This window comes from Cibotium barometz, chromosome 35 (genome assembly GCF_041138505.1).
Source record: "Cibotium barometz isolate CiBa-2024 chromosome 35, ASM4113850v1, whole genome shotgun sequence".
NCBI lineage: Eukaryota > Viridiplantae > Streptophyta > Polypodiopsida > Cyatheales > Cibotiaceae > Cibotium > Cibotium barometz.
Window position 1 is genome coordinate 32,461,866 of NC_141080.1, and position 25,172 is coordinate 32,487,037.

The following is a 25,172-nucleotide window of genomic DNA, read 5'->3' on the forward strand; positions in this document are numbered from 1 at the left end:
ACTACCTGATTTTCAAAGACCATTCTTTATAGTAGTGACTGATGCTAGTGGCAAAGGATTTGGAGCTATTCTTATGCAAGACAACCATCCTATTGCTTATCAAAGTAGAAAGCTTAAGCCTACAGAGCAAAATTATAGCACATATGACAAGGAATTAGCAGCAGTAGTGCATGCTTTGAAAATCTGGAAGCATTACCTAATGGGTTCCGAATTTCTTATCAAGACGGATCAACAAAGCATTAGGCATTTGCTTACGCAACCTCTTATTTCAGATAGGCACATCAAATGGGCATCTTTCATTCAAAGTTTCCAACCTATGATTCAATACCAACCTGGAAAAGAAAATGTTGTTGCCGATGCTTTGAGTCGAGAAGACCAAATATCAACAACATTTCCATTATTGAAAGTGAACCATTTGTCCTTATGAAAGAAACTTATGAAGTTGATCGAGATTTTTCTGAAATATGGATCAAATTGTGTGAAAATAATTGGACACCTCAAGGAAGTTATTCTCATAATGATGGCTATCTTTTCTTTGAGAAAAGATTGTGTGTTACTCAACCTTATAGACAACTTGTCTTGGAAGAGATGCACCAACCACCATTTGTGGGACATAGAGGAGTTTCCGCAACACTTCAAGTAGTTTCTCGAGAATTCTATTGGCCTTATTTGAAGAATGATGTAGCTAAATTTGTAGCTGAATGTAACATTTGCCAAACAATTAAAAGCTACAAAGGCAAAGCTTTGGGATTGCTTATACCTCTACCCATTCCAGATAGACCATGGGAACAAGTGTCTATGGACTTCATTACTGGCTTCCCTACTACTTCCAGTCATCATGACATGATCTGGACAATAGTGGACAGGTTTAGTAAGCAAGCCTATTTCATTCCATGTAAAAAGACACTAACTTCTCAGCAAGCCACGAACATATTTGTTAAGCAATTTTTTGTTCATTATGGACTACCCAAAGTGATAGTTTCTGATAGAGATTCTAAATTTTGTAGTCACTTTTGGGTTGCTCTTTTCTCAAACTTAGGCACTAAGTTAGATTTTTCCATGGCTTTCCATCCAGAATCGAATGGACAGACCGAAGTCACAAATAGCACTATCTTAGATATGCTTAGAGCCTATGTTTCCAAGCAACCTAGTGCATGGGATAAGTACATACACCTACTCCAATTTGCTTATAATAATACTCCTCATACTGCTACTGGTTGAGCACCATTTGAGATCATCTATGGTAGAGCTTTACCTATTCCGGCTACTAGACTCTCCCATATGATTGAGGCTGCTGACCAATATGTTAGAGACTTTGATCGCATTTTATCTGAAGTGCGTGATTGTATTGCAAGAGCTCAAGAGAAGTATACATCTCAAGCAAATAGGAAGCGTAAAGATTTTTCATTTCAAGAGGGTGATTATGTACTTTTGAGAATTGAAAAACGTCGATTAAAGAGTGTGGAAAAATTCCTTGCAGCAGTGAAGAGTGAGAGTGAGAGTGAGAGAGAGAGTAGACAATCCCCCTTTTCTTTTGGTGTGATCAACAGACAGGGCTCATTCTTTGGCCTATGGATTTCGTCCAAACAAAGAAAAAAGGAAAAAAGAAATTGTGCCATTGGAAAGGCCATTAACTAGTGGGAGGTATCAAATAATATCGTTAATGATTAATGTTGGGATCTTAAATGAGGAATCACCAAATGAGGGTACATGTTGCCTTTTCAATCTTGGGCATTTATTAAACAAATAAAGAATCGATTCTAATTTAGCACTAGTCCAATGCTCACATAACCCGGCTTGTAATGTAATTTTCTCAACTAAAATCTAGAAATCCTGATTAGAATTTGACGTTGTCTTTAATTTTAAGGGATTAAATTTTTACATTTTAGCTATAAATCCCAACATTTTTATGATTTCTAGTGATTTTGAAGTCTAAATCTTGATAAAGACTGAGCATTACCTTTAATTTTAAGGGCTGATTTTTTTTTGAGCACTGCTATGGCATGGATGTGGAGGTGATGACGATCATGAGGCATTCAATTAGTTAAAGCTTTTTCCAAAGGCCTAGGTAATTGGGTTGTCAGACATTTACATATATGAAATGTTAAACAATTTCTTTCATTTTAAAGTATAAAGTTATCATCAAACTGATGTGACTCCACAGGTTTGTGAGGGGATGTGATGAGAATATATTTTAAGTCCTCTAGATGAATATTATTTCTTTTTTTCCTCTTAAGTAATTTGGGGATGCCTAGGTTACTCTTGCGTCATGCCGGCTAGGTTAATATCGTGGGTGACACTGTGACACGAAGTTGGGGTTTGGACTTCGGTCACTTCTCAGAATCAAAACACACTTGTATGAAACCTCACAGCCTCCTCACCTCCCTTTCTCTCCCTAGATTAGGATAAAGATATACACATCAAAGGTGAGATCATAATTCATGAAAGGAAAGATGAAAGGCTCCGGAGAAGCAAGAATTTCTACCAGTCTTGTAGCTCCAAACAAAAGGGTGATTCTTTGTTGGAAGAAAATCTTCCGACTCAGGATTATGTGAACGGAAACATACGAGGAATATTGGTAAGGTTCATCCGTTCGAATTGGGCGATTTGGACGGAACATATTAAAGAAAATGAATATGGCAATCACTTACAAGAGGATAAGACACATGGGGTTTGCCTTTTGATAAGGGATTAGGAGGAATTAATCATGATTAAGAAGAAAGAATGGCCAAAAAGCTATAAAAATAGAGATACACAGAGAATTGCAGTTTTAAATCCATAAAGGCTGTGTAAGAGAGGATTATATAGATGCGTAGAGCTTGAAGAGAGCTTTGTGCCTATATAAAAACTTTCAAAAACGGGCAACCGAGCGAAAAGTTATGAGTATTTTATTGCAAGACTATAAAACTGCCAAAATTCTATAAAAAACAGAGATACACAGAGAATTGCAATTTTAAATCCATATAGGCTGTGCAAGATATGATTAGATAGATGCGTAGAGCTTGAAGAGAGCTTCGCGCCCATATAAAAACTTTCAAAAACGGACAACCGAGCGAAAAGTTATGAGCATTTTACTACGAGACTATAAAACTGTCAAAATTCGCCTAAAAATTAGCAACTTTGGGAGAAATTCTAATCATCAATGAAGTAAGGGATTAAGAAATTAGTTACATGAGTGGAAAGAGCATAGAAAGAGCTTCCTAGCCATATGATCAATTTTAGAAAACAATACCCGAGTGATGAGTAATTACCGGTTGAAATTTGGGTAATGGACCACAAAAAAAACTGCACTTCTCTCTCTTTGCATGAAACCTCAATTTTCACATAGCCTCTTGCCTCTCTCTCCTTCGTGATTCAAGCTAGAGGGTAAGGGTTAACATTGCTCAACGGGCAATCGTGAAGATTTACCTATGGTCCCCAAAGTCTTTCCACATGCTCATTACCGCTAAAACCATTGGTACCTCCAAAGGAGGGCGGCAATAAGGCAAGGGCTACCTTGAGAAGTCATAGGCCCGCCAAGATAATAACTCCTTATCCCCCTTATCATGAATCATCAAAGAGGTCCAAAATTGGGTTAAGCATGAGGAGCTAATGCTAAATGAGACATTCACATGTAAAGAGAGTGTTTGAATAAGGGTTTGAAAGATAAGAGAATGGCAATGACACAAAATGCTCAATTGAGGAGGCTCATTTCTTGATTTGAAAGGGAGAGGAGGGCTCCTTTTATAGGTGGAGAATCACCCTCTCTTCCATTGTTACAAATTACAACATAAAAAACTTCAACCCTTCAGTGACATAAGGGTAGATGTCACCATCAATTGTCCTCTTAGGCTAAGTCTTCTATTGATTATTAAATTGAAGACTTTTTGACTTTGAGAGTGTGATGAGATAATAGCCAAGCCTAAGTGGCATGTAGGTGGAGATCCCACTTACACATGGCGGAATTCTCCTCTTCCATGTAGGCATTCTAGAAGAATCTTGCCCTCCTACACACACTCTTCCACATGCCTTCCACACTCCCCAACTTGTAGCCTTATGGTGAATACCATATTAATAATACAATAAAAATCCATGTGAGCATGAAGGCCCACTTTTATTTTCCACATCACTAGCCTATCTACCATACCAAAGTATTTATCAAGCATACTTGTGGCATTTACAATGTGTGCACCCTAAATCAAGTAAAACCATTATATTTGAAGATAGAATGCTGTTATCGGGGTAGCCGCCAAGCCGCCGCATCACCACGCCGTTATTCCATTGTGGGCGCCGCAATCTTCTTGGACAAGCTTCCACCTTATTACCATTGAGAAACCATCAAAATATGCACAAAATTGACAATGAAAGATATCAATTTTTCATGTCACAACACCACTAATAAATATTAATACGTGCGGTATATGACGTATATTTGAGGCCGTCTATGATTATTTCAGTTAGGTTTGTATTGGCAGGGTGATCCTTGGAAGTACTTACGCCTGGTAGTCATGAGTTGGTTATGATTTGTGCCTGTTTAATATTTGTGGGATTAATTTAATAATTAATTGGGCTTATATTTTCAGGTGATGAAGACTATGGGAATTGAAGAGTTTACTTTGGAAGAAATGTCTTGGTTCATCACATTTCATTTTTGGCAAGCATAGTAGCTTGCAACCTTAGCAAATGATTTTTCCATTTTGAACTTTAGGAAAGATACATTTATTTATGTGGAATTTATTAAAGCCTATGGCTTTACCCTAGTCCCAATATTTGACACTCTATTTTTGTAAAAGAAGAGTGCCGTGCTCTCTAAAAAAGCACATCTTGTATATTTTGGGGGCTATGGCCTAATTTTGGTGAAAAAGAAAGCTAATAAAGAAATACTCTTGTGTGGGGAGAGGCCACGCACAAGAGGGGGGAAGATTGCACCCAATATGGTCTATTGAGCTAAGTATTTTAATTTTGTTAAGTGTTTAAATTTCAATTAATTTGATTTAGTTGAAGCTTGCAAAGCAATGGTTTTTATGGTTGAATAAATTCTTGTGAATTCTCTACTCTTCCACAATCTATCCTAGAATAAGATTCCGGCTGCAGTGGTATCAGAGCTTGGGCTAGGAGATTTGTGGAGAAGGTAGGAAAGGGCTTCAACTTCTCAAAAATCAAGAAAGTGCAAGAAATTATCCAGTGGACAGAAGGGTGTTTTGTAGGTCTTTATCCAAAGGACCAAGATTCAAAACTAGATCTACTCTCAAATCCACTCACCACCCTGCAAAACCATCCCTCTCTATCAAAAAGTGGTTTTTCCAAATACTCAGTGAAATCAAAATTTGATTGCATGGATGAAATCCTCATAGCCAAAAATCTCACAGTATTCTCTCAGAAATCAGAAAGCTCCAAGCAGTAGCAAATCTATAATGGACGGAGCACATTAATCAGTGTAAAAGCTATCAAAAATTTCTCAAAAAGAAACCCAAAAAGGAGACACACCGCGGCAGCCTACCGGCATAAAACGGTGAGTGGAGGTGCTTGGAAAAATTCCATAAGCTTAATTATCATAAGCTTAATCACTTTTTTAATCAAGTCTTACTTTTCCCAATTCCCATACAAGTCACATCACTTTTTTTTTGGAGCCTTTACTTCTCCTATTTTCAAATTTAAAGAGAAATACAAAAGGTTTCCAAATCTGAAATTTCTGGGTGCAGAAAAGTGATTTACAGGTTTTTAAAGGCTTAAAAATTGAGGCCAAAAAATTTCGAAATCATTTCTGAAAAATTCTAAAAATTTTCAAAAAATATTACAGAGATTGGGCAAGGTTTACAGGACTGTTTCAGCAGGTTACAAAGTGCAAAAAAATTATTTCATCAACAATTCGACTAGCCCAAGACTCTTAAATCAGGCGGAATCGTTCGAGATTTGTTTGAAGCGACGAGAATTCAATTCAGCCATTGAACAGCGTCTTTGTTCTGCTTCAACCAAGATCAAATTGTGGGAGAAAAACAAGATAAGTACTTACATTTGCTTTATTTATTTACATCAAATAAAGTAAAATTTTATTTATCTACATCATTTACACATGCACTATGGCAGATTTGCCTATCTCACCATCAATTCAAGAGCAACTCCTTTCTTTACATCAAATTGTAGAAGAAAGCGAGAAGCATATTGAATTGGAAAGACAGCTCACGAGTTGTAGACGCAAGCGTGACTCTTCGCTATCTTTTGATGACGAAGATGACACTATTCAAAGGGCTGTAAATGCTACATTGCAAGCACAAAGGTCACAAAAAGAATCCAAGATTAGTCGGAAAGCTTTCACATTTCAAAATTATGATGGAAAGAAGAACGCTAGGGTCATTCTAGCTTGGCTTAGTCAACTAGATGACTATTTTTCTGGAGAAAAATTTCAGAGAGTGATAAGATTAAATGTGCAGTCAATCATTTTGTAGACAGTGCAGCTTTATGGTGGAGTGTAGTAAAGCAAGGTCGTGACAAGCCAGATTCTTGGAATAGATTTCAACGGCAAAGGATTTGGAGCTGTTCTTATGCAAGACAACCATCCTATTGCTTATCAAAGTAGAAAGCTTAAGCCTGCAGAGCAAAATTATAGCACATATGACAAGGAATTAGGAGCAGTAGTGCATGCTTTGAAAATCTGGAAGCATTACCTAATGGGTTCTGAATTTCTTATCAAGACGGATCAACAAAGCATTAGGCATTTGCTTACGCAACCTCTTATTTTAGATAGGCACATCAAATGGGCATCTTTCATTCAAAGTTTCCAACCTATGATTCAATACCAACCTGGAAAAGAAAATGTTGTTGCCGATGCTTTGAGTCGAAGACCAAATATCAACAACATTTCCATTATTGAAAGTGAACCATTTGTCCTTATGAAAGAAACTTATGAAGTTGATCCAGATTTTTCTGAAATATGGATCAAATTGCGTGAAAATAATTGGACACCTCAAGGAAGTTATTCTCATAATGATGGCTATCTTTTCTTTGAGAAAAGATTGTGTGTTACTCAACCTTATAGACAACTTGTCTTGGAAGAGATGCACCAACCACCATTTGTGGGACATAGAGGAGTTTGCGCAACACTTCAAGTAGTTTCTTGAGAATTCTATTGGCCTCATTTGAAGAATGATGTAGCTAAATTTGTAGCTGAATGTAACATTTGCCAAACAATTAAAAGCTACAAAGGCAAAGCTTTGGGATTGCTTATGTCTCTACCCATTCCAGATAGACCATGGGAACAAGTGTCTATGGACTTCATTACTGGCTTCCCTACTACTTCCAGTCATCATGACATGATTTGGACAATAGTGGACAGGTTTAGTAAGCAAGCCTATTTCATTCTATGTAAAAAGACACTAACTTCTCAGCAAGCCGCGAACATATTTGTTAAGCAAATTTTTGTTCATCATGGACTACCCAAAGTGATAGTTTTTGATAGAGATTCTAAATTTTGTAGTCACTTTTGGGTTGCTCTTTTCTCAAACTTAGGCACTAAGTTTTGTAACATCACATGCAAATTTGGGAATGTAGTTGCATAATCTGATTAAGCATTAGATAGTTGAAAGTCATCATTTCCTTACACCTTGTCCCAAATTTGGACTAATTCTATAAAATTCTAATATCTTTTACATATGAACTGATCATATGTGATTCCCACTTTGGACCTTATATCTTCACATAATATAGAGGTTAACTTGATTTTTTGAGAAAATTTTAAGATATTTGTCTATTTTCTTTAAATATTTTAAGGTCTTTAAAGTGTTCTAATATATGTAACTTTTTGTACCCACAATAATCACCACTTAAAATGCTCAATCTTGTATCTGATCAAAAGTGTGGTAGATAGTGAGACATTAGTAGAATGTGGCGGTTAGTCAAAATTTCAAATCCAATGGTTGGATTTTTAATGTTCTCTTTTTCAAAATTCTTCCTCAAAATTCTTCCAGGCTATCAGAAGGCCTACAAATATTAATAATCTAATTTGTGAAATTATATTTTTGATGTAATTCATCAAAAACCTATAGGGACTAGTGTACTTATAATGGTGCATCTATGGAAATTTTTTTGGATCACTCTAATTATGGAAAGATTATTTTTTAATCATTTCATCATATTTTTTATTAATTAGAGTAATTTATATTAATTTAAGTTATATTTTTATCACTTCATCATATTTTTGATTAATTAGAGTAATTTATATTAATTTAAGTTATATTGTATTAATTTGACTGCATGTGTATTTTCTATTAGTTGCTTGATCTCATTTGAGGTACCTTGCCCCCCCAAATTTGCTCTCTAAGCATTGTCCCATAAATTGGACAAAATTGGACACCCTGATCTTGCAACAACCCTTATCCCGTGCTGTGACTAAGGTTTCTCTACAGCTAGAATTCAAAACAATGTTAAATTATCATGTAGTTAAAGGACTTGTATTGCACTTTATGTTTTTACTCTTTAAATCCATCTTAAGAAGGCCCAAAAATGTAACATGTTAGAGGTTATTGAACCCTTGCTTTCATACATGCCTAGATTTAAAGAAACGACTTTGACTTACCTAGTGTAGCTTTTATGTTTGGAAGAATTTGCTCTCGTTAATTGGAGCCACCCATGAGTTTGGCCAAGCATTTTGCATGTATCAGCATGCTTAACATAGAGAATGTTTCCATTTCTTCTCTCTACATCAACACTTGGCATGACCATGTTGACTCGCATTGTCACCGTTGACTCATTCATTAAAGTAAGATTTTCTATCCTACTAAACAATGACTAGTACTTACCATTAAGGTATTTAGGGCTAATTATGTGGATGACTATTCTCATGCTTGACATTGCCTTCGATCATGAGATGGCATCCTGGCTATATAATCTGCATGACTCTTTTTTGCACAATAGATCCAATGAACTCAACAGCACAAAATACATTCCCTTCGATCATGAGATGGCATCCTGGCTATATAATCTGCATGACCCTTTTTGCACAATAGATCCAATGAACTCAGCAGCACAAAATACATTCCCCAAAATGGTGATTCCACAAGCTCCTGCGCTAGCTACTCTAGAGTAGTTCGCTAACTTCTCTAGAGTAGTTCGTATCATTGTCTTGCTAGCTACTCTAGAGTAGTTTGTGTGATTGTCACTAGCTACTCTTAGAAGCTTCCTCCCTCTCTCAACCCCTCTCAAAGGCCATGAGACGACTGGAAAATCATTGAGAAGCCTTTCCCTACATCTTCAAGTTTAGTTCAACATTGAACCGAAACATTTTTTAAAGACTTAATTACTTTGGCCAATCTAAGAGTTCCTTCTGGGTTCCCAAACCCTAGTTTAGCAAAAGTAGAGGCAATTATATCCATGATGGAACTTTGAATCAATCATAACTCCCCTGCAACAACGGAAATCTTATTCTAGGATAGATTGTGGAAGAGTAGAGAATTCACAAGAATTGATTCAACCATAAAAACCATTGCTTTGCAAGCTTCAACTAAATCAATTGAAATTTAAACACTTCACAAAATTAAAATACTTAGCTCAATAGACCATATTGGGTGCAATCTTCCCCCCTCTTGTGCGTGGCCTCTCCCCACACAAGAGTATTTTTTTATTAGCTTTCTTTTTCACCAAAATTAGGCCATAGCCCCCAAAATATACAAGATGTGCTTTTTTTAGAGAGCACGGCACTCTTCTTTTACAAAAATAGAGTGTCAAATATTGGGACTAGGGTAAATCCATAGGCTTTAATAAATTCCACATAAATAAATGTATCTTTCCTAAAGTTCAAAATGGAAAAATCATTTGCTAAGGTTGCAAGCTACTATGCTTGCCAAAAATGAAATGTGATGAACCAAGACATTTCTTCCAAAGTAAACTCTTCAATTCCCATAGTCTTCATCACCTGAAAATATAAGCCCAATTAATTATTAAATTAATCCCACAAATATTAAACAGGCACAAATCATAACCAACTCATGACTACCAGATGTAAGTACTTCCAGGGATCACCCTGCCAATACAAACCTAACTTAAATAATCATAGACGGCCTCAAATATACGTCATATACCGCACATATTAATATTTATAGTGGTGCCACCCACGATATTAACCTAGCCGGCGTGACGCAAGAGTAACCTAGGCGTCCCCAAATTACTCAAGAGGAAAAAAAGAAATAATATTCTTCTAGAGGACTTAAAATATATTCTCATCACATCCCTCTTGCTTGAGTTTGCAATTGTCCTCAATTGCGGATTTGCTGGGTTTGAAAAGAATGAAGAATTTCAAGGTAAACAATTTCTCAGGCATCCATTTAGCATCTTCTTGAGGATGATTCTTGAAAGTCAAAAGATACTTGAAGTATTGATTACCTATTCTTGTTGTTGTTATCTCTTGATCAATGATAGCATCAGGAACTAGTACTTCTTCCTCTCCTTCAATAAGAGGTGGTTCCTCATATGTTGGGTGAGTAGGAAGTGCTCCTCAAAAAGGTTTCAAGAGATGGATATGAAAAGAATTGTGGATATTCCAATTAGATGGAAGCTCTAGTCTATAGGCCACATCATTAATCTTTTGAAGGATTTTAAATGGCCCATAATATCTAGGTGCTAGCTTCACTGCAGGGAATTTTTCCACACTCTTTAATCGACGTTTTTCAATTCTCAAAAGTACATAATCACCCTCTTGAAATGAAAAATCTTTACGCTTCCTATTTGCTTGATATGTATACTTCTCTTGAGCTCTTACAATACAATCACGCACTTCAGATAAAATGCGATCAAAGTCTCTAACATATTGGTCAGCAGCTTCAATCTTATAGGAGAGTCTAGTAGCCAGAATAGGTAAAGCTCTACCATAGATGATCTCAAATGGTGCTCGATCCGTAGCAGTATGAGGAGTATTATTATAAGCAAATTGGAGTAGGTGTATGTACTTATCCCATGCACTAGGTTGCTGGGAAACATAGGCTCTAAGCATATCTAGGATAGTGCTATTTGTGACTTCGGTCTGTCCATTCGATTCTGGCCGTGGACAAACTTGAAAGAAAATTCCTTTATTAGCTAGGAGATATAAGCCACTAAAGGTAAACAAATGCCTATTTTTTTTTACTGTCTATAGGGTGCCTAAGTTGACAAAACTGGGCACCCTGATCCTACAACCACTCATGACACAAAAGACGAATGAGCATGCATCCTACTTGGCACAATGCCAAGACTACATAAGTCATCTCTCCTAACCATCTAGCCACACTTGGCCACCATCTAATGTCTCTACTAACACTTACTAATATGGTCACATAGCCTATCCGGTACTTGGGTGCATACCACAATAGCTACTCCTCATATATAGGAGACCTTACAAAAAATAGAGCACATCCGTCACCCGCCGCCGTCCCAGATGGAAACACTATAAGAAAGGAGGGAGGGAGAGAAAGGATTTGCACTCATGATGGAGTACCACATGCACTCAAAGGGAGTACCACCATGGAAGATTAAGCAAGAATCTCTCAAATTATGATTATCATTCATTAATTATGATTATAGGAACCATTGTACAAGGTTCTATGATAGTGTATGGGTGTTGCATTTCTTGAAGGGATAGATGAAGGGTGCTACAGAGCCTAGGATGTGATACAAAAGGTTAAACTAGAATTTAGGTTGAGAAAGAGATGTGGAAGATGGTAGGTAGCAGAGGAAGAGCTTAGAGAGGTGAGAAATGGAGTAAAGGAGAGAATGGAGGTTGTCTATCACAAGAAAGGCACCTATGAGAAAGGGACAAGCTGGAGAGAATAGAGGCGTGCTATTGTGAGATGATCATATGAAAAATAGAGGAGCTTGAGAGAAGATAAGTCATGTTGTGAGAAAAGCAAATGTGAGTAGGAGAGGATCTGGATAGTGGAGCTTAGGAGAGGTGGAGTGGAGCTTGCGAGGCTGAGGGGGGAGGGAGAGAAGGAGAGGTAGGGAGGGAAGTTGTGGGAGGAGGTATGAGGGAAGATAGAGGGAGGGAGAGAAGGAGAGGTAGGGAGGGAAGTTGTGGGAGGAGGTATGAGGGAAGATAGAGGGAGATACTAAAAGGAAGGGAGGAGGTGCTCAAAGGAGGAAAAATGAGTTATTGGCACATGCAAAAGATGGAAAGTGAGATATATAAGAAAGGAGAATTTTCAAATTTGGAAAGTGATGTGTAAAGTGACATTAAGCTGCTTTCAAAATGAAGGTAAAATGAAGGTGAATGAGTTGAACATCACTTTGATGCCCCTGTCGATATAAAGAATAGGAAGGATCAGCTGGATGCCACAAGAAAAACACATGAAAAAGAGCTAAAGGCATCCATGGCTGAGCTCAGGAAAAGACAAGTGCAGGTGGAGGCATCAAGGAAAGCACATGTTGCAAAGGTGAGAAACAAAGATAAAATCAGCTAGATGCCACAAGTAAAACACATGCAGAAGAGCTGAAGGCATCCATGGCCAAGCTCAGGAAAAGATAAGAACAAGTGGAGGCATTCAGGAAAGCGCATGCTACAGAGGTCCATAGCAAAGATAAGATGATTGAAGCCTTTCCAGGGCTAGGGAGAAAAGGGAAAAAGAAGCCCTACAACAAAGACTCTAGGAAGAAAGGATACAAAAGGGCATAACCATGTGGAAAGAGACAGCCCTCAATCAAACGAGGAGCTTGATTGAGCATGCCAAGCACGTAGGTGCTGTGCAACCATCTATCTACGATGGAATTGAAAAATTCATGAACCAATTAGATGTGTCACAAATTAAAAAAAAAGGGCAAAGAAGCTCCCAGGCAGTAGAGTAATTGCACCAAGAAAAAGCCCCTCATCTATATCCCGAGGAGTGCAAGGAAGTGGCAGGGTATTATGACGCAAGGATTTGGGTGAGGAGGCAACAACCCATGCACAAGGCAAGACTACCAGAATAGGCCTTCGAGTTTCAGAGCCGGATTCTGGAGATAAAATTTTTGTTTTGATTTTTTGAAGTAGTACTAGATGGCACTGACAATAAGTCATTGTGGGCTTCGATGCTGGCACAGCATCCACCGTGATTGCCAAGTGTGGGGGCCATCCAGCTGTTTGGCCACCGCCCACCCTTGCAACCAGCCTCGTCGCCGCCCAGTATATCTGTTGGGCAACAAACTCTCGAAACATGAATCTTCTTTCTTGTATCAACCTTATAACCGAATCTCTCCAATGGGTAGTTCCCCAACAGATGTAAAGGAGTAAAGGGAAACTATCTAGGGATGAGAGATATAGGATAGAGAAGAGAGTCGAGAGGACAACTAGGTGTGATACAACATTGTTCTATGGGCTCAGGCTTTTCTCTAGTGATACAAGTGATTTATCTGTGCAATTCTAGATTTTTTATACTGTATAAGTCTATTTGATTCCTAGTTTGTGTTGAGCACTTTCTGGTCTGGATATGTCTTCTCATTTGGGATCTGTATTCATAGTCATTCATATTTGCATGGGACTCCTATTTGGAAAGATGATCAGGAGCCACGTCAAGAATCCTGTTAGATGCAAGAACTGATCTCTGTGCTAGCATGACTGACTCCCTTAGCCTAGGCACATCCGTGGTGCAACACATTAGCATTAGTATAACGCATTGGGCATAGCTACATTAGTCGTGTCTCCTCTAAAGCCAACTAGGTGGTTTGAAACCACACAAGTTCCGGGTCTCGATCGGACACCGACACTCTTTCATCCACTACATACTAGTCAGGATGAAGCTTTTTGGGGTCCTCAAAGAGGTGGGGGGTTTGTTCGACATCTACTGCATATTCTTGATAATCAATAGGCTCCTTGAAGCTTACTTGATTAAGAGGTGTCACCCCTAGTGGAGGTGGTTGCGGTCCCAAGACTGGTGGAGGCAATGGCACATTGGGTGCATGGTGCATGCTCTTTGATATGAGTTGTTGCATCAACAGTGATACCTCTAATGACCAAACCATTATGGATATGCTCATGTTTAAGCCCATGGATAAATTGATCAAGAAATTGATTGTTAGAAAATTGCTCATGTAGAGCATAATGAGAGTTCAAACGCTTAAGACGACTAATAAAATCTCTCATTGACTCATCTTCTTTTCCCTCAACTTTGTGTAATTGTGAGGCCACACTCCATAAAGCTCCCTCATGCAAAAACTGCTTCAGGAATAACCTTCAAAGCCCAGTAAAGTCTAGACATTATTCAATTCTCACAGTCCAATACCAATCACCACCCTTGCCATCTAGTGTAAGGCTAAATGTGTTGGTCTTTTCAAGATCATTCCTCTCACCTAAGGCCTCACAAACTTGATTGAAGACCTCTAGATGTCTTCTAGGATTGCCGTCTCCATTGAACTTGATTGAAGACCTCTAGATGTCTTCTAGGATTGCCGTCTCCATTGAACTTGTGCATAGGCTTCGTGTGTGTAGCCTTTCTAGACTTACTCCATCCCTTATCTCTCATGATGGGTTTAGCCATAGCTCTCCGCAATGCTTGCACAAAGGCTACTGGATCAATTAGAAGGGTTGTCGCTGGAGGTATTGGTACAAAAGGGATAACATGTGGTTTGAAGGGTGCTATCTGCGGAGCTAATGGCATGAATCCTATAGGTGGGGGTAGTACAAGAATTCACATAGGTACCGATCGCGTATGGCTTGGGGGGGTTCACCTAAAAATATGTAAGTATACCACGTGATTTCAATTGAAGGGGTTTTTTAATTCAAATTTTTAAAGTAAATTTACAGAAATAGGTTATAGAATGGGTTTTTAAATTCAATTTTTGAAAAAAACCCATAAGTCCATAAAGAAAAAGGGATCATTTTATTCTTGAAAAATTAACAGGTAAGGGGTATTTTTAATACCCCTTGAACACACGTGATACATAGGGTTTCTTCATACTGCACCCCCTGAGGCCAAGGGCACCATTCGTCTAGTTATTTCTGAGGATGCCCCCTTGCTCTAGGGTACATTGGCAAAGTAGAGGAAGATGTAAGGAATCAAGGATCTTGGGTGAAGGTTCCTCCTTCTGCGGTGGCCACCAGTAGCCACAAATGAGGTGGATGTGCTAAGTAGGCCTGGAGCCATTATTATAGGGACTGCTACTGCAACCGCGGTTGCCATAGTTAAAATCGAGGGCGTGAAACTAATGGGAAATCTTGCATGGTTGGTCACAAGTGGTGCTGTTATGAGTGGTGCATCTTGGGTTAGTACCTTTCTACTACGATCTCAGAATGTGAAGTCTATGCTTGTAGATTCTTGGATGTACAATAGCAATAGGGGCTTGGTCCATCTTGTAGCCAGGTGATACTACAAAAGTAGGATCCACTGGCCCATAGGAGGTGTTACCGTTTCTCTCATCGTGGGCATTCATGCTTTGAATTTCTCGACTTGCGCCATAGGTCTTTGGATCCTTTCATGTTCAACGATCCTATATATGCAATTGCAGATACTTTGCAATCGTTCCTCCTTTGTTGTGGCACTAGATATTGATTGGACAATTTCTTCTTAACTAACACCATCAACTTCACTAGTGTCAAAATCCACAACAATCTTAGCTGATGCGTCATACTGTCAATCATTTATGAGAAGACGATCAAAGATTTGCAAGCCTAGCTATTTCCCCAAGGTAGACGCAATGTTATTATCTAGATTGAGCCTATCAAGAAATACTTGTGTAGTCCTGTCTTGGGACTCATTTTGGGTGTAGTGGGTTGTATGGGCTGCTAATAGTTGCTTTGCCACTTGTAAAGTCTCTTCCTCCTTTGCTCTGGAAGCCTAGATTAGTGCTTCTACTGCTTGCGCTTCTTCTAATGTCCTTTCATAGGCATAAGCACTTGTGGGTGGTTCACTGGTCACAGTTACAACAACAGGTGCAGCAAGAGCTTTCTGGACAAGGATATCAACATGAACGTTCCTTGCTTACCTAATTTTTTCGAATATTTTTTAGACTGTCCAAAGTTTTTTCAAAGCACATTTTTGGTGTTTCTGAACCCATGTGGCCCAAAAAATAGTGTACTTTTTTGGGTCAATCAAGCGCCCATAGTTAAGGAAGCTCCCTAACTATGTAAGTGTAAATTTTGGGGTGTCAGACAAGTTATACCAACACGATTGCAATGGCCTAAAACATATATTGGACAATTTTGTGCATGCACATTTTACCTTTTCCCTTTTTAATTTTTATATTAATACTTTTTATGTTGATAGGATTTTTTGTGCTCAAGAAAAATGCTCAAAGGATGTGCCCATCTTAAACCCCTAATAGATAATAAAACATAGCTGAATGATTGAAACCTTAGGAAAGCTTACCGTTGTGTGGTCGAGTAGATATGTACAGATGCGCAATTGAAAATAGAAAGTGCATGGGCAACAAGGAAAAGTGGGCGCTAAGTTTTGTAAGAAAGGAGATGGGAGGTGATATTTTTTCTTTTAAGGAAATGAGGTGGCGATGAGAAAAAAAGGAGAATTGGGGGAAGATTTTGGTGACTCTCTCCGAGTGGACCTTTGACAAGAGATGGGAGAGTACAGAGAGAGTGACTGTAGTGGAAAGTGTCTCCTACAGATTGGTTTATTTTGTTGAAGGTTGTTGGGGGTGGAGTATCTATTGAAGCTTTGTAGACAAGAAGACAGTGAGTAAGAAGGATTGTTTGGATCACAGCAGAGGGTGAGCTAGAGAATAGAGAGTTGGCTAGGTGGAGTGTCCCGTAGTCTCTTTGAGAAGCTTCTTTGTTAGAGACTTCACCCATTTCAATTTCTTCTTGATCGGAGCTGTTTGAAGGTTAAGCTTTGAAGTGATGTTGTCGAGGTCTTCCTGAAGGAAATCCTTGAGTTTCTTGGGTGTTTCCTTCTTATGTTTATGCCTAGGTCTCCAGGATGTTGAGATAGTGAAGTATTTTTTATATATGAAGAAGAGAGAGTTTAGTTTGTGATGTCCTTTGTTTTGATATTATTGTTATGAAGAAGATGTTGTTTTCTTTAGGTTTATGGAGATGAAGCTCTTGAGTGTGTGAGTCTCAAGATTGGGGATGTGGTTCTGGGGTCAGTGATGACCTAGTGTGTGCTAGTTGAGTAGATAAGCTTATCAGCTGAGCATCAGAATAGTCAGGAGAAGGTGTAGGCACCTTGCTTTGGTTTATTTGAGTTGAAGGGAAGGGATCCTGAGTCACAAGTGACAATTAGAAGTCTGCTGCTAGAGGTCAAGTGTCAACAAATCAGAGGCTTTATGGTCCGAATGGTGTTTGTGTGGGTAGCTACAGTGTAGGTTGGAGTTAGCTTTAGGGTAGGATTCCTATTCAGTTTGCATGTCTGGAGGGTATAGAAGTGCTATCTGACGTAGAGGAGACAAAACCTACATCAGGTAAGTTGTTTTAGTTGTTTGGTTGAGTAAAGTCAAATTTGAAGCAGTTGTGTGTCAGTTTTGTAGTCAGCAGGGTGTTTGTAATGTGATATCCCTTCAAGTTTAGAGCTTCCTGAGGGCTTGTGTGTGTCAGAGGACATTTGGAGAAGTTTTTGTTTTAGCTCAAATTCCAAGTAAGCCGGCTCTATGTCAGACTACTGAGGCAGTTTTCATGTAGGTGAAGATCAGAGAAGGGTTAGAAGAGGGATAGTTGGGTGCCCAAGAAGGTCTTGGGGTTGTGGCTGTGGTGTTAGCTGATGTTGATGGACAACAAAGGATCCTGGAAGACAACTTTCTAACTGGGGACAAGTGGTGGTTTTTGGAAGTAGTTTCTAGTAAGTTTAGAATTAAGCTAGAGAGGTTTTTTGGTGAGCTAGATGTCAGCTGTGGTCAGAAGAGGCTCTTAGGTGGGTGGTCAGAGCTTTTGGAGATCAAAGCTAACCTAGCAGGACATCAGAAAGAGACAGCTATATAGTTTAAGGATCTTAGAGTGTGCTTAAGTGTTTGCTTATGTCGGCTGAAGACTAAGGGACATGAGATGGGTGTACTGGTGCCTTCATTTAGTATTAGTGCTGGGTTGTGGTGCTAGTGGTAGATGTCTCCTCATGGTGGTGTGATTTGGAGACGAGCTATAGAGGCAAGCTCTCCTGGACACATCATTGTTTTGGTGCCTCCACTAAAAGGAGGGATTTGAAGCACCCTTTAGGTTGTATGCAAGTTTGAGAGTTCTCAGTATAGAACACATGGCAACCCATGATGTACCTGGTGTTCCATGGACATGTTGGAGAGGATCAAGATGGTGTGATTTGGACAAGCTATAGCGCTAGGTTCTCTTGGAAACATCATTGTTTTGGTGCCCCCACTAAAGGAGGGATTTGAAGCACCCTTTAGGTTGCAAGTTTGAGAGTTCTCAGTAGAACAAATGGCAGCCCTTAAATCCCCAGATATTATATGGCAAGAAATTCAAAAGTTAAAGCATAACCTGACTGATGTGTTTGATAGATTTGTGGACCACTTTGAGAACCTATGGAAAGATGGGATATTTCCTTGGGAAAAGAACACCAGCTAGTTTTTCTTAAGAAAGACATGTTTATCCAACCCCTTCATGCTGATCTAGAGGAGAACGTGGAGCTGAAGATACCCACAAATTTTGAAGAGGCCTTGAGGATAGCCAGAGAGAAGGCATGGAAGTTACACAGGTTGGCTTTGAAGCAGAGGAAAACACAGGTTGAAGAAAGACTAGCTATGTCTGGGGAGAGGAGAATAGTCTCATTGATGCGTAGGGGAGTCTCATTGATGTAGGGGAGAAGAGAGCTTGAGCTCTTGCAAGCACACACACACACTCACACACACCCTAGAAGAGAACACACAAGGTGAGAGGCTGTAAATTCTGCTTCTTCTTCACACAACAAAAGAGCTCTACAAAGAAGATAAAGTGACTAACACACATAATAGAGTATGTACAAGCGGTCCATAATGTGGACATGCTAAGAGGAGTGGGTAGGTGTGGACTAATCGGTGTAGCCCAGCTCTAGAATCTCTGGCAAAGATATGTCGGTGCGAGCTACCAAACCTGCCAGTGATATAAATGTCGAACGGTCATGCAGGTGCCTCATGAGTGTCAACTCATGTTGAGCTTCATATCTCAACACTCCCCCTCAAGCTCAACTCCAGCTCATGAACTCCAAGCTGACCTCAAAATTTGCAGAGCTTCTTAGCTCCCAAGGCCTTCGTGAAGATATCAGCGACCTAATCTTGTGTGTTGACATAGGCCACGTCAATGTCGCCTACCAAGACTCTCTTCTCTTGATGCAGTGGTAATGTATCTCAATGTGTTTCATCCGTGCATGGAAAATTGGTTTTCTAGCAATTGAAACTGTATATAGCTCAGATATTGTCACAATATATGACAACCTTTCTCTCCATATGCAACCCCAAATCAGCATACGTAGCTTGCATAACCAAGCTACCTCAGATGCTGCCACCGCAGCGCCTCTGTACTCTGCCTTTATACTCGACAAGAAAATTGTGGGCTACTTCTTGCTGCTCCATATCTACTGGTAGATCTCCTGTGTGAGTGCTACCTGCCCAATCTGCATCTGTGTACCCATATAGCTCCAATGGTACACATGTTGCATAAAACAATCTATAATCAATAGTGGACCTCAAATACCAAAGTGTGCGTTGCACACTATCAAGATGTGGTCTACGCGGAACCTACATAAACTGGCTCTCTAAGCCAGCAGTGTAACTCAAATTTGGCCTGCTGATCATGACATAGATCAAACTCCCCACAATCTTCTTGTATACATAGTGGGATCCTCCAACACATAACATACATCTGCACACTAAGCTTACCATTTTAATCTTATGGAACAGGGATTGTCTTACAACCAACCAACCATCCCATACTTGGGCAACATGTCCAATACATAGACAACCAAATACCATCAGGTGTGCGAATGACCTCAATTCCCAGAAGGTAGTGCAGATCTCCCGAATCCTTCATCTCAAACTTCCTTTTGAGAAAACTTTTCACATGCTCAATCTCTTCCAAGTTGTCACCCCCAACAATAAGATCATCTACGTAGATGGTGATGATCACAATACCCTTATCACTCTTATGCACATACAAGGAGTGTTCTGCATCTGTCATGTGAAAACCAATAGTGACAAGATACTTAGAAATCTTGTCATGCCATGCTCGTGGAGCTTGATTCAGCCCATACAAAGACTTACGAAGCTTACATACATACTTTGGGTGACCTGTATCCTCAAAACCAAGTGGTTGATCCATATACACTTCTTCTTGCAAGTCTCCATGTAGGAACACATTTTTTACATCCATCTGATGTAAAACCTAGCCTTTAGCCGCAATCATAGCTCTTATAGTTTCCATGTTTGTGCAACCGTGGCAAATGTCTCCTCATAATCAATCCCATGTGTTTGTGCATATCTTTTGGCTACCAATCTAGCCTTGTACATGCTTATGCTACCATCACTATTATGTTTCACCTTATATCCCCACTTACAGCCAATATCTTTCTTGCCTTCAGGTAATGGCACCAAATCCCAAGTCTCATTTCCATACAATGCATCCATATCTTTCTCCCAACACACATTTTCAATAGCCTCATTAGAACATGTGGGTTCTACAACCTGCACAACTTTTGCCATATAAGTATAGTGATGTGCCAGATAACCATCATAAGTCAACCCCTGCACATGGTTTTTGACTCTTCCAGATCTTTGTAACTTTGCATTCATGGCTTCCATAGCCTTCTTCACACTAGGTGTCCTTATTGCTAGAATTTGAAGCTCCTCATATCAAGGCTCATCTCGGAGCCACTAGACTCTCCATCAACAAGAGAATGCCCTGCAGAAATATTCGGCATACTAAGGGGCTCAACTGATGGCCTGCTTTACCTGCTTCTCCTCTTTCTTTGATATAATCCATGGTGCAGGCGGAAGACAAACGTGCCCACCCTCCTCTCGTGGCCAAGCTTCATGCATACGTCTTGCGACCCGCAAGTCCTCCCGTACGTTAACATTGTCTTGTTTACCAATAACATGTTCCCAAATACATAATCCCACATTCTTGAAGATGTGCATGGGATCAAGAAGATGGTTGATCTTAAGATGAGTCCAATATGGTAGCCGGAAAAAAATGGAGTACCTACACAAGGGATTGCTCTATGTGATCTTTAATCCAATTAGAGACTACACAAAACAAGATTGAAAAACATTACTGTACCTGTTCATGCCATCTCGAGGAAGAACATTTGTAGACTCCCAAATACGCTTCCAATCTTTTGCACGAAGTGTTTGTGGAGTAATGTTACTCTTACTAGCAACATATTTAGGATGATCTGACGGGAGAAATCGATGATAATTATCGAATATGGTCTTACACAAACTGTCAGCATACTCATGTACTAACGAAGGGCCACAAACAGGACATGCATGTTTACCCGATGTTTTCAAACCTGTTAAAATATAAATAAAAGTTAGAATAATAAAGTCAATAGTTATAATTAATATAGACAATAGTATTAGAGTAGGGAGGTAACTAGAATTCTTACCATAATTCGATGTATCCTGGAAAGTCATGCATTGCCCACATCAACACTGCTTTTAAATCGAAGTGTCGAGAGGAGGGAGGCCTACAAATGTCCACCACCGCAACACCTTCCTCCAACTCATCAATCAACGGTTCGAGATAAACATCCATATGCTTGACTTTATGTTTCCCTGGAATTAGAAGGGATAACATAAGATGTCCCTTCTTGATTGCCATTGATGGTGGAAGGTTGTAATTCACCAACACAACTGGTCACATGCTGTATGTGGTGCTTTTGAAACCAAATGGATTCACTCCATCCCACTCTTAATAGAGGTTAAACCACCTTAACGACCCCTAAGCATACATATACCTCTAAAGACTCACACATTTGTGACAGCAAAGGGCCTCATATAATTACCTTTCTAAAGGGCTTCAAATAAACCTCCACAAAGGACATCACTCCCACTTGCACTTGTTCTTACACTCGCACTCACATCCAGAGGGTCTAAAAGATACAATCAACCTCTCCACCAAAGATACAAAATTTAAGATTACAAAGATTTAGCCCATAGGGACTCATTTCTTAGAGATCACACTCGAGCCTTTAGAACCTTCATTACAATAAAGCATCTTCAAAACAATACAAATTAGAAAGATTCAAGAAAATAACCGAGAATCACATTTGAGGATCTCTTCTTTTGTAAATTTTATTATTTTTGGAACAAAAAAATTATGGATATTTGGAGCTACTCGTATAAATATTTCCAAAATTACAAACCTTCTTCACCAAATCATGAAAAAAACTACTTCTATTTTCTTTTTAGCAAATCCTCTCTCTTTCTTAGACGTTCTTGATGCCTAGAGAGATTAGGTGTCTTGTAGCGTTAATTTAGCTTTCTCTTTCTTAGACCTTTATGCATAGATCGATACCTTCTAGCTTCAATTTAGTAATTGGATTCCTCTAAAAATAAAAAAATAACAAAACCATATTTCATTTTTATATTTTGGTAAAGCCAAAAATCCTTCTTTCCAAAAACATTCCTCGGGCTGATATAGTTGCACAAATTGCATGTGCGTATTCATAGGACATTTGATGGCATCAAATTCATACATATCGTGGTATGTATACTATGAAATTATAATTACAACTACCAAGGAACAATACAAATGCACAAAGAAAAACACAAAATTATTTTTTTTTAACAAGATGAGCCTTTGTGAAATTTAGAATTTATATTAGGTTTGGTAGGTATTACATCATTGAGACTACCCCACGCATGTACTTAATTACCTCTTTCCCCCTCGCATCCATCACTACCCCGCCCCTATCCGTCACATCATAGTAAATCACTCCCTCCACCTCTCTCACCTCCTCCTCATCCTCATTGTCTCCTCTAACTCTTCTCCCTCTATCTCCTCTCTCACCGCGTGCCCTACTACCTCCCCCACCAAAGCACCCACCGCATCCTGCACTCCCACTCTTTTTACTACGGCGTTTGCTCTCCTCTGTAGTACTGCGAGTGGAGTCACGACTGGGGGGATTGTGTACGTGACCGTGTACGTGACTGTGGCTCTGATGAGGGAGTACGTGATGGTGGTTGTGAGCCCTGACGTGACGGTGCCTGGGAGGGTGTGCGTGAGTGTGTCTGGGAGGACGGGGTATATCTCCTCGGTGGGCGTGGAAGAGGAGAAGATGCATGCAGTCTCACCGGACTCGCAGGCATAGACGGGGATACTCGGGGGCGGGGTGACCATACCAGGGAATCCAGGAGAGGGGGATGGGCCTACATGTACTCTGTAAGCTCAACTGGACCAGGATGGCGCCCAAAATGATTTAGCATCTCCATCATCCAAGTGCCGTATGCAAATGGATCGGATGAAGAACCTGGATCCATGAAGAATCCGTAAAAATAAAAGTATATACATGAAGGATCATCTCTCTCTTGAGCTGGATCGACAATCTGTATGCTTTGGATGACCAAACATGCAAGCTGGACAAGAGGACAAGCAAAACACGCAAGCATGGGTGAACTTTAAGGACAAACACAATCCTGTGTAAAAACCCGTCAAAAAATGCGTGAACAATCTGTGCAAATAGGGTACACGCAGACATACACGCGGCCTGTGCAAAAACTTTTTCAAAAATGACAGACCACCGACAAATCTTTCGTTAAAAAAAAGCCCAGACTCTCACTATCGTTCATACAAATACTAAAGCAGGCATGACCAGAGAAGGACGGAAACAATCGCATAAGGAAAAGAGACAATCGCATAAACAAATGGAAGGAAAGAGACAGGACAAAGGACAAACTGACTCACCTCTGGAAAAGTGAGTCTTCTTTTTGGCTGGTTTCCTTCACCCGTGTCTGCTCCTTGCACCCGTGTCTGCTCCTTGCACTTGGCTTTAGTTCTCTATTGGAAGAGGGAAGATTTGGTGAAGGAGAGGAAAGATGAGTTTGAAAAGGGTTTTTGGAGATTTTACGTGCTTCACTTGAACTACTCAATATACAAACAGTTTATGGATGGAGCAATGCAAGTCTTGACGCATTATTGAAGTAAGCATTCTAACTTGCAAATTTGAATTAGTGGTTAAGGGTTTAGGGTTTAGGGTTTAGGGCTAATTGATGATATTGGATGCAGGCTATTATCAAACATGCTTCCAAAGGGGAATAGACTACCCACCTCAAGAGACATAGCGAGGCGCTATGTGACATCTCTTGGAGGATTGGATTATGATCGCATACATGCATGCGTCAATGATTGCATTCTCTTTCGTGAGACGCATAAGAAGGCTCGACATTCTCTTTCGTGGGACGCATAATTCCTCGCATCAAACACATGTTCAAGTGCAAATCCATAGCAAAGCTCATGTCATGGCATTCCTCACATCGATCGGATGATGGCATGTGGAGAATTCCCGCAGACACTCCTGCTTGGAAGCATATTGAAGATGAGTGGCCCAGCTTTAAAATAGAGCCCATAAACTTGAGACTTGGCCTAGGTATTTTAATGCTATTATAGTGTTTTCATAAATGAATTCCTTGCTACTTCGGATCGTACACATGGCATACTATTGTCACCCAATCTAAAATGCGATGTGTGTGGTCAAATTGTATCCAAGCTCTCCTTAGATCACCATTCCCAAAACACCTCATTCTATTTATAAGATCAATACTTGATGCAGGTCCCTTTGTTGACATCTTGAAGACAAAACATTGATCAGATTCACTCCCTTGGCCTGGAAATATGCTTTCATGAAAAAAATCATAGGTACAATCCCTCTTCAACCGTAATAAATAATCATAGCCAAAAGACCTGATTGGAGGACCCTTATGTGCTTGCAATACTGACCTACGAAACCTAAAATATACAATTGGTTAAACAACCTAAAATATACAATTGGTTAAACAAGCTAAAACCACCTCTTCAAGTAATTCTCAATGCATACTTACATATTATTTTCAACTAGAGGTCCAAGCACCTCCAACACATCGCTGAACTCCTTTTCTCCAAGCTGCTCTGCATGGCCCCCTTCCCTTACCACAATGATGTCAGAACCAATTCTTTCTACACACATTTGCACCCTTCTTGGACCGGCATTCCTATCAACACTAACCACTTTTTCCACCATTTCTCTTGTATTGTCTAATAATTTCTTCGATGTTCCTGCCTGCACAATGTGTGAATGATTGCCCACGTGTAGCATTAACCGAGTGATGGTCTCATCACTAGTCATGACATGATA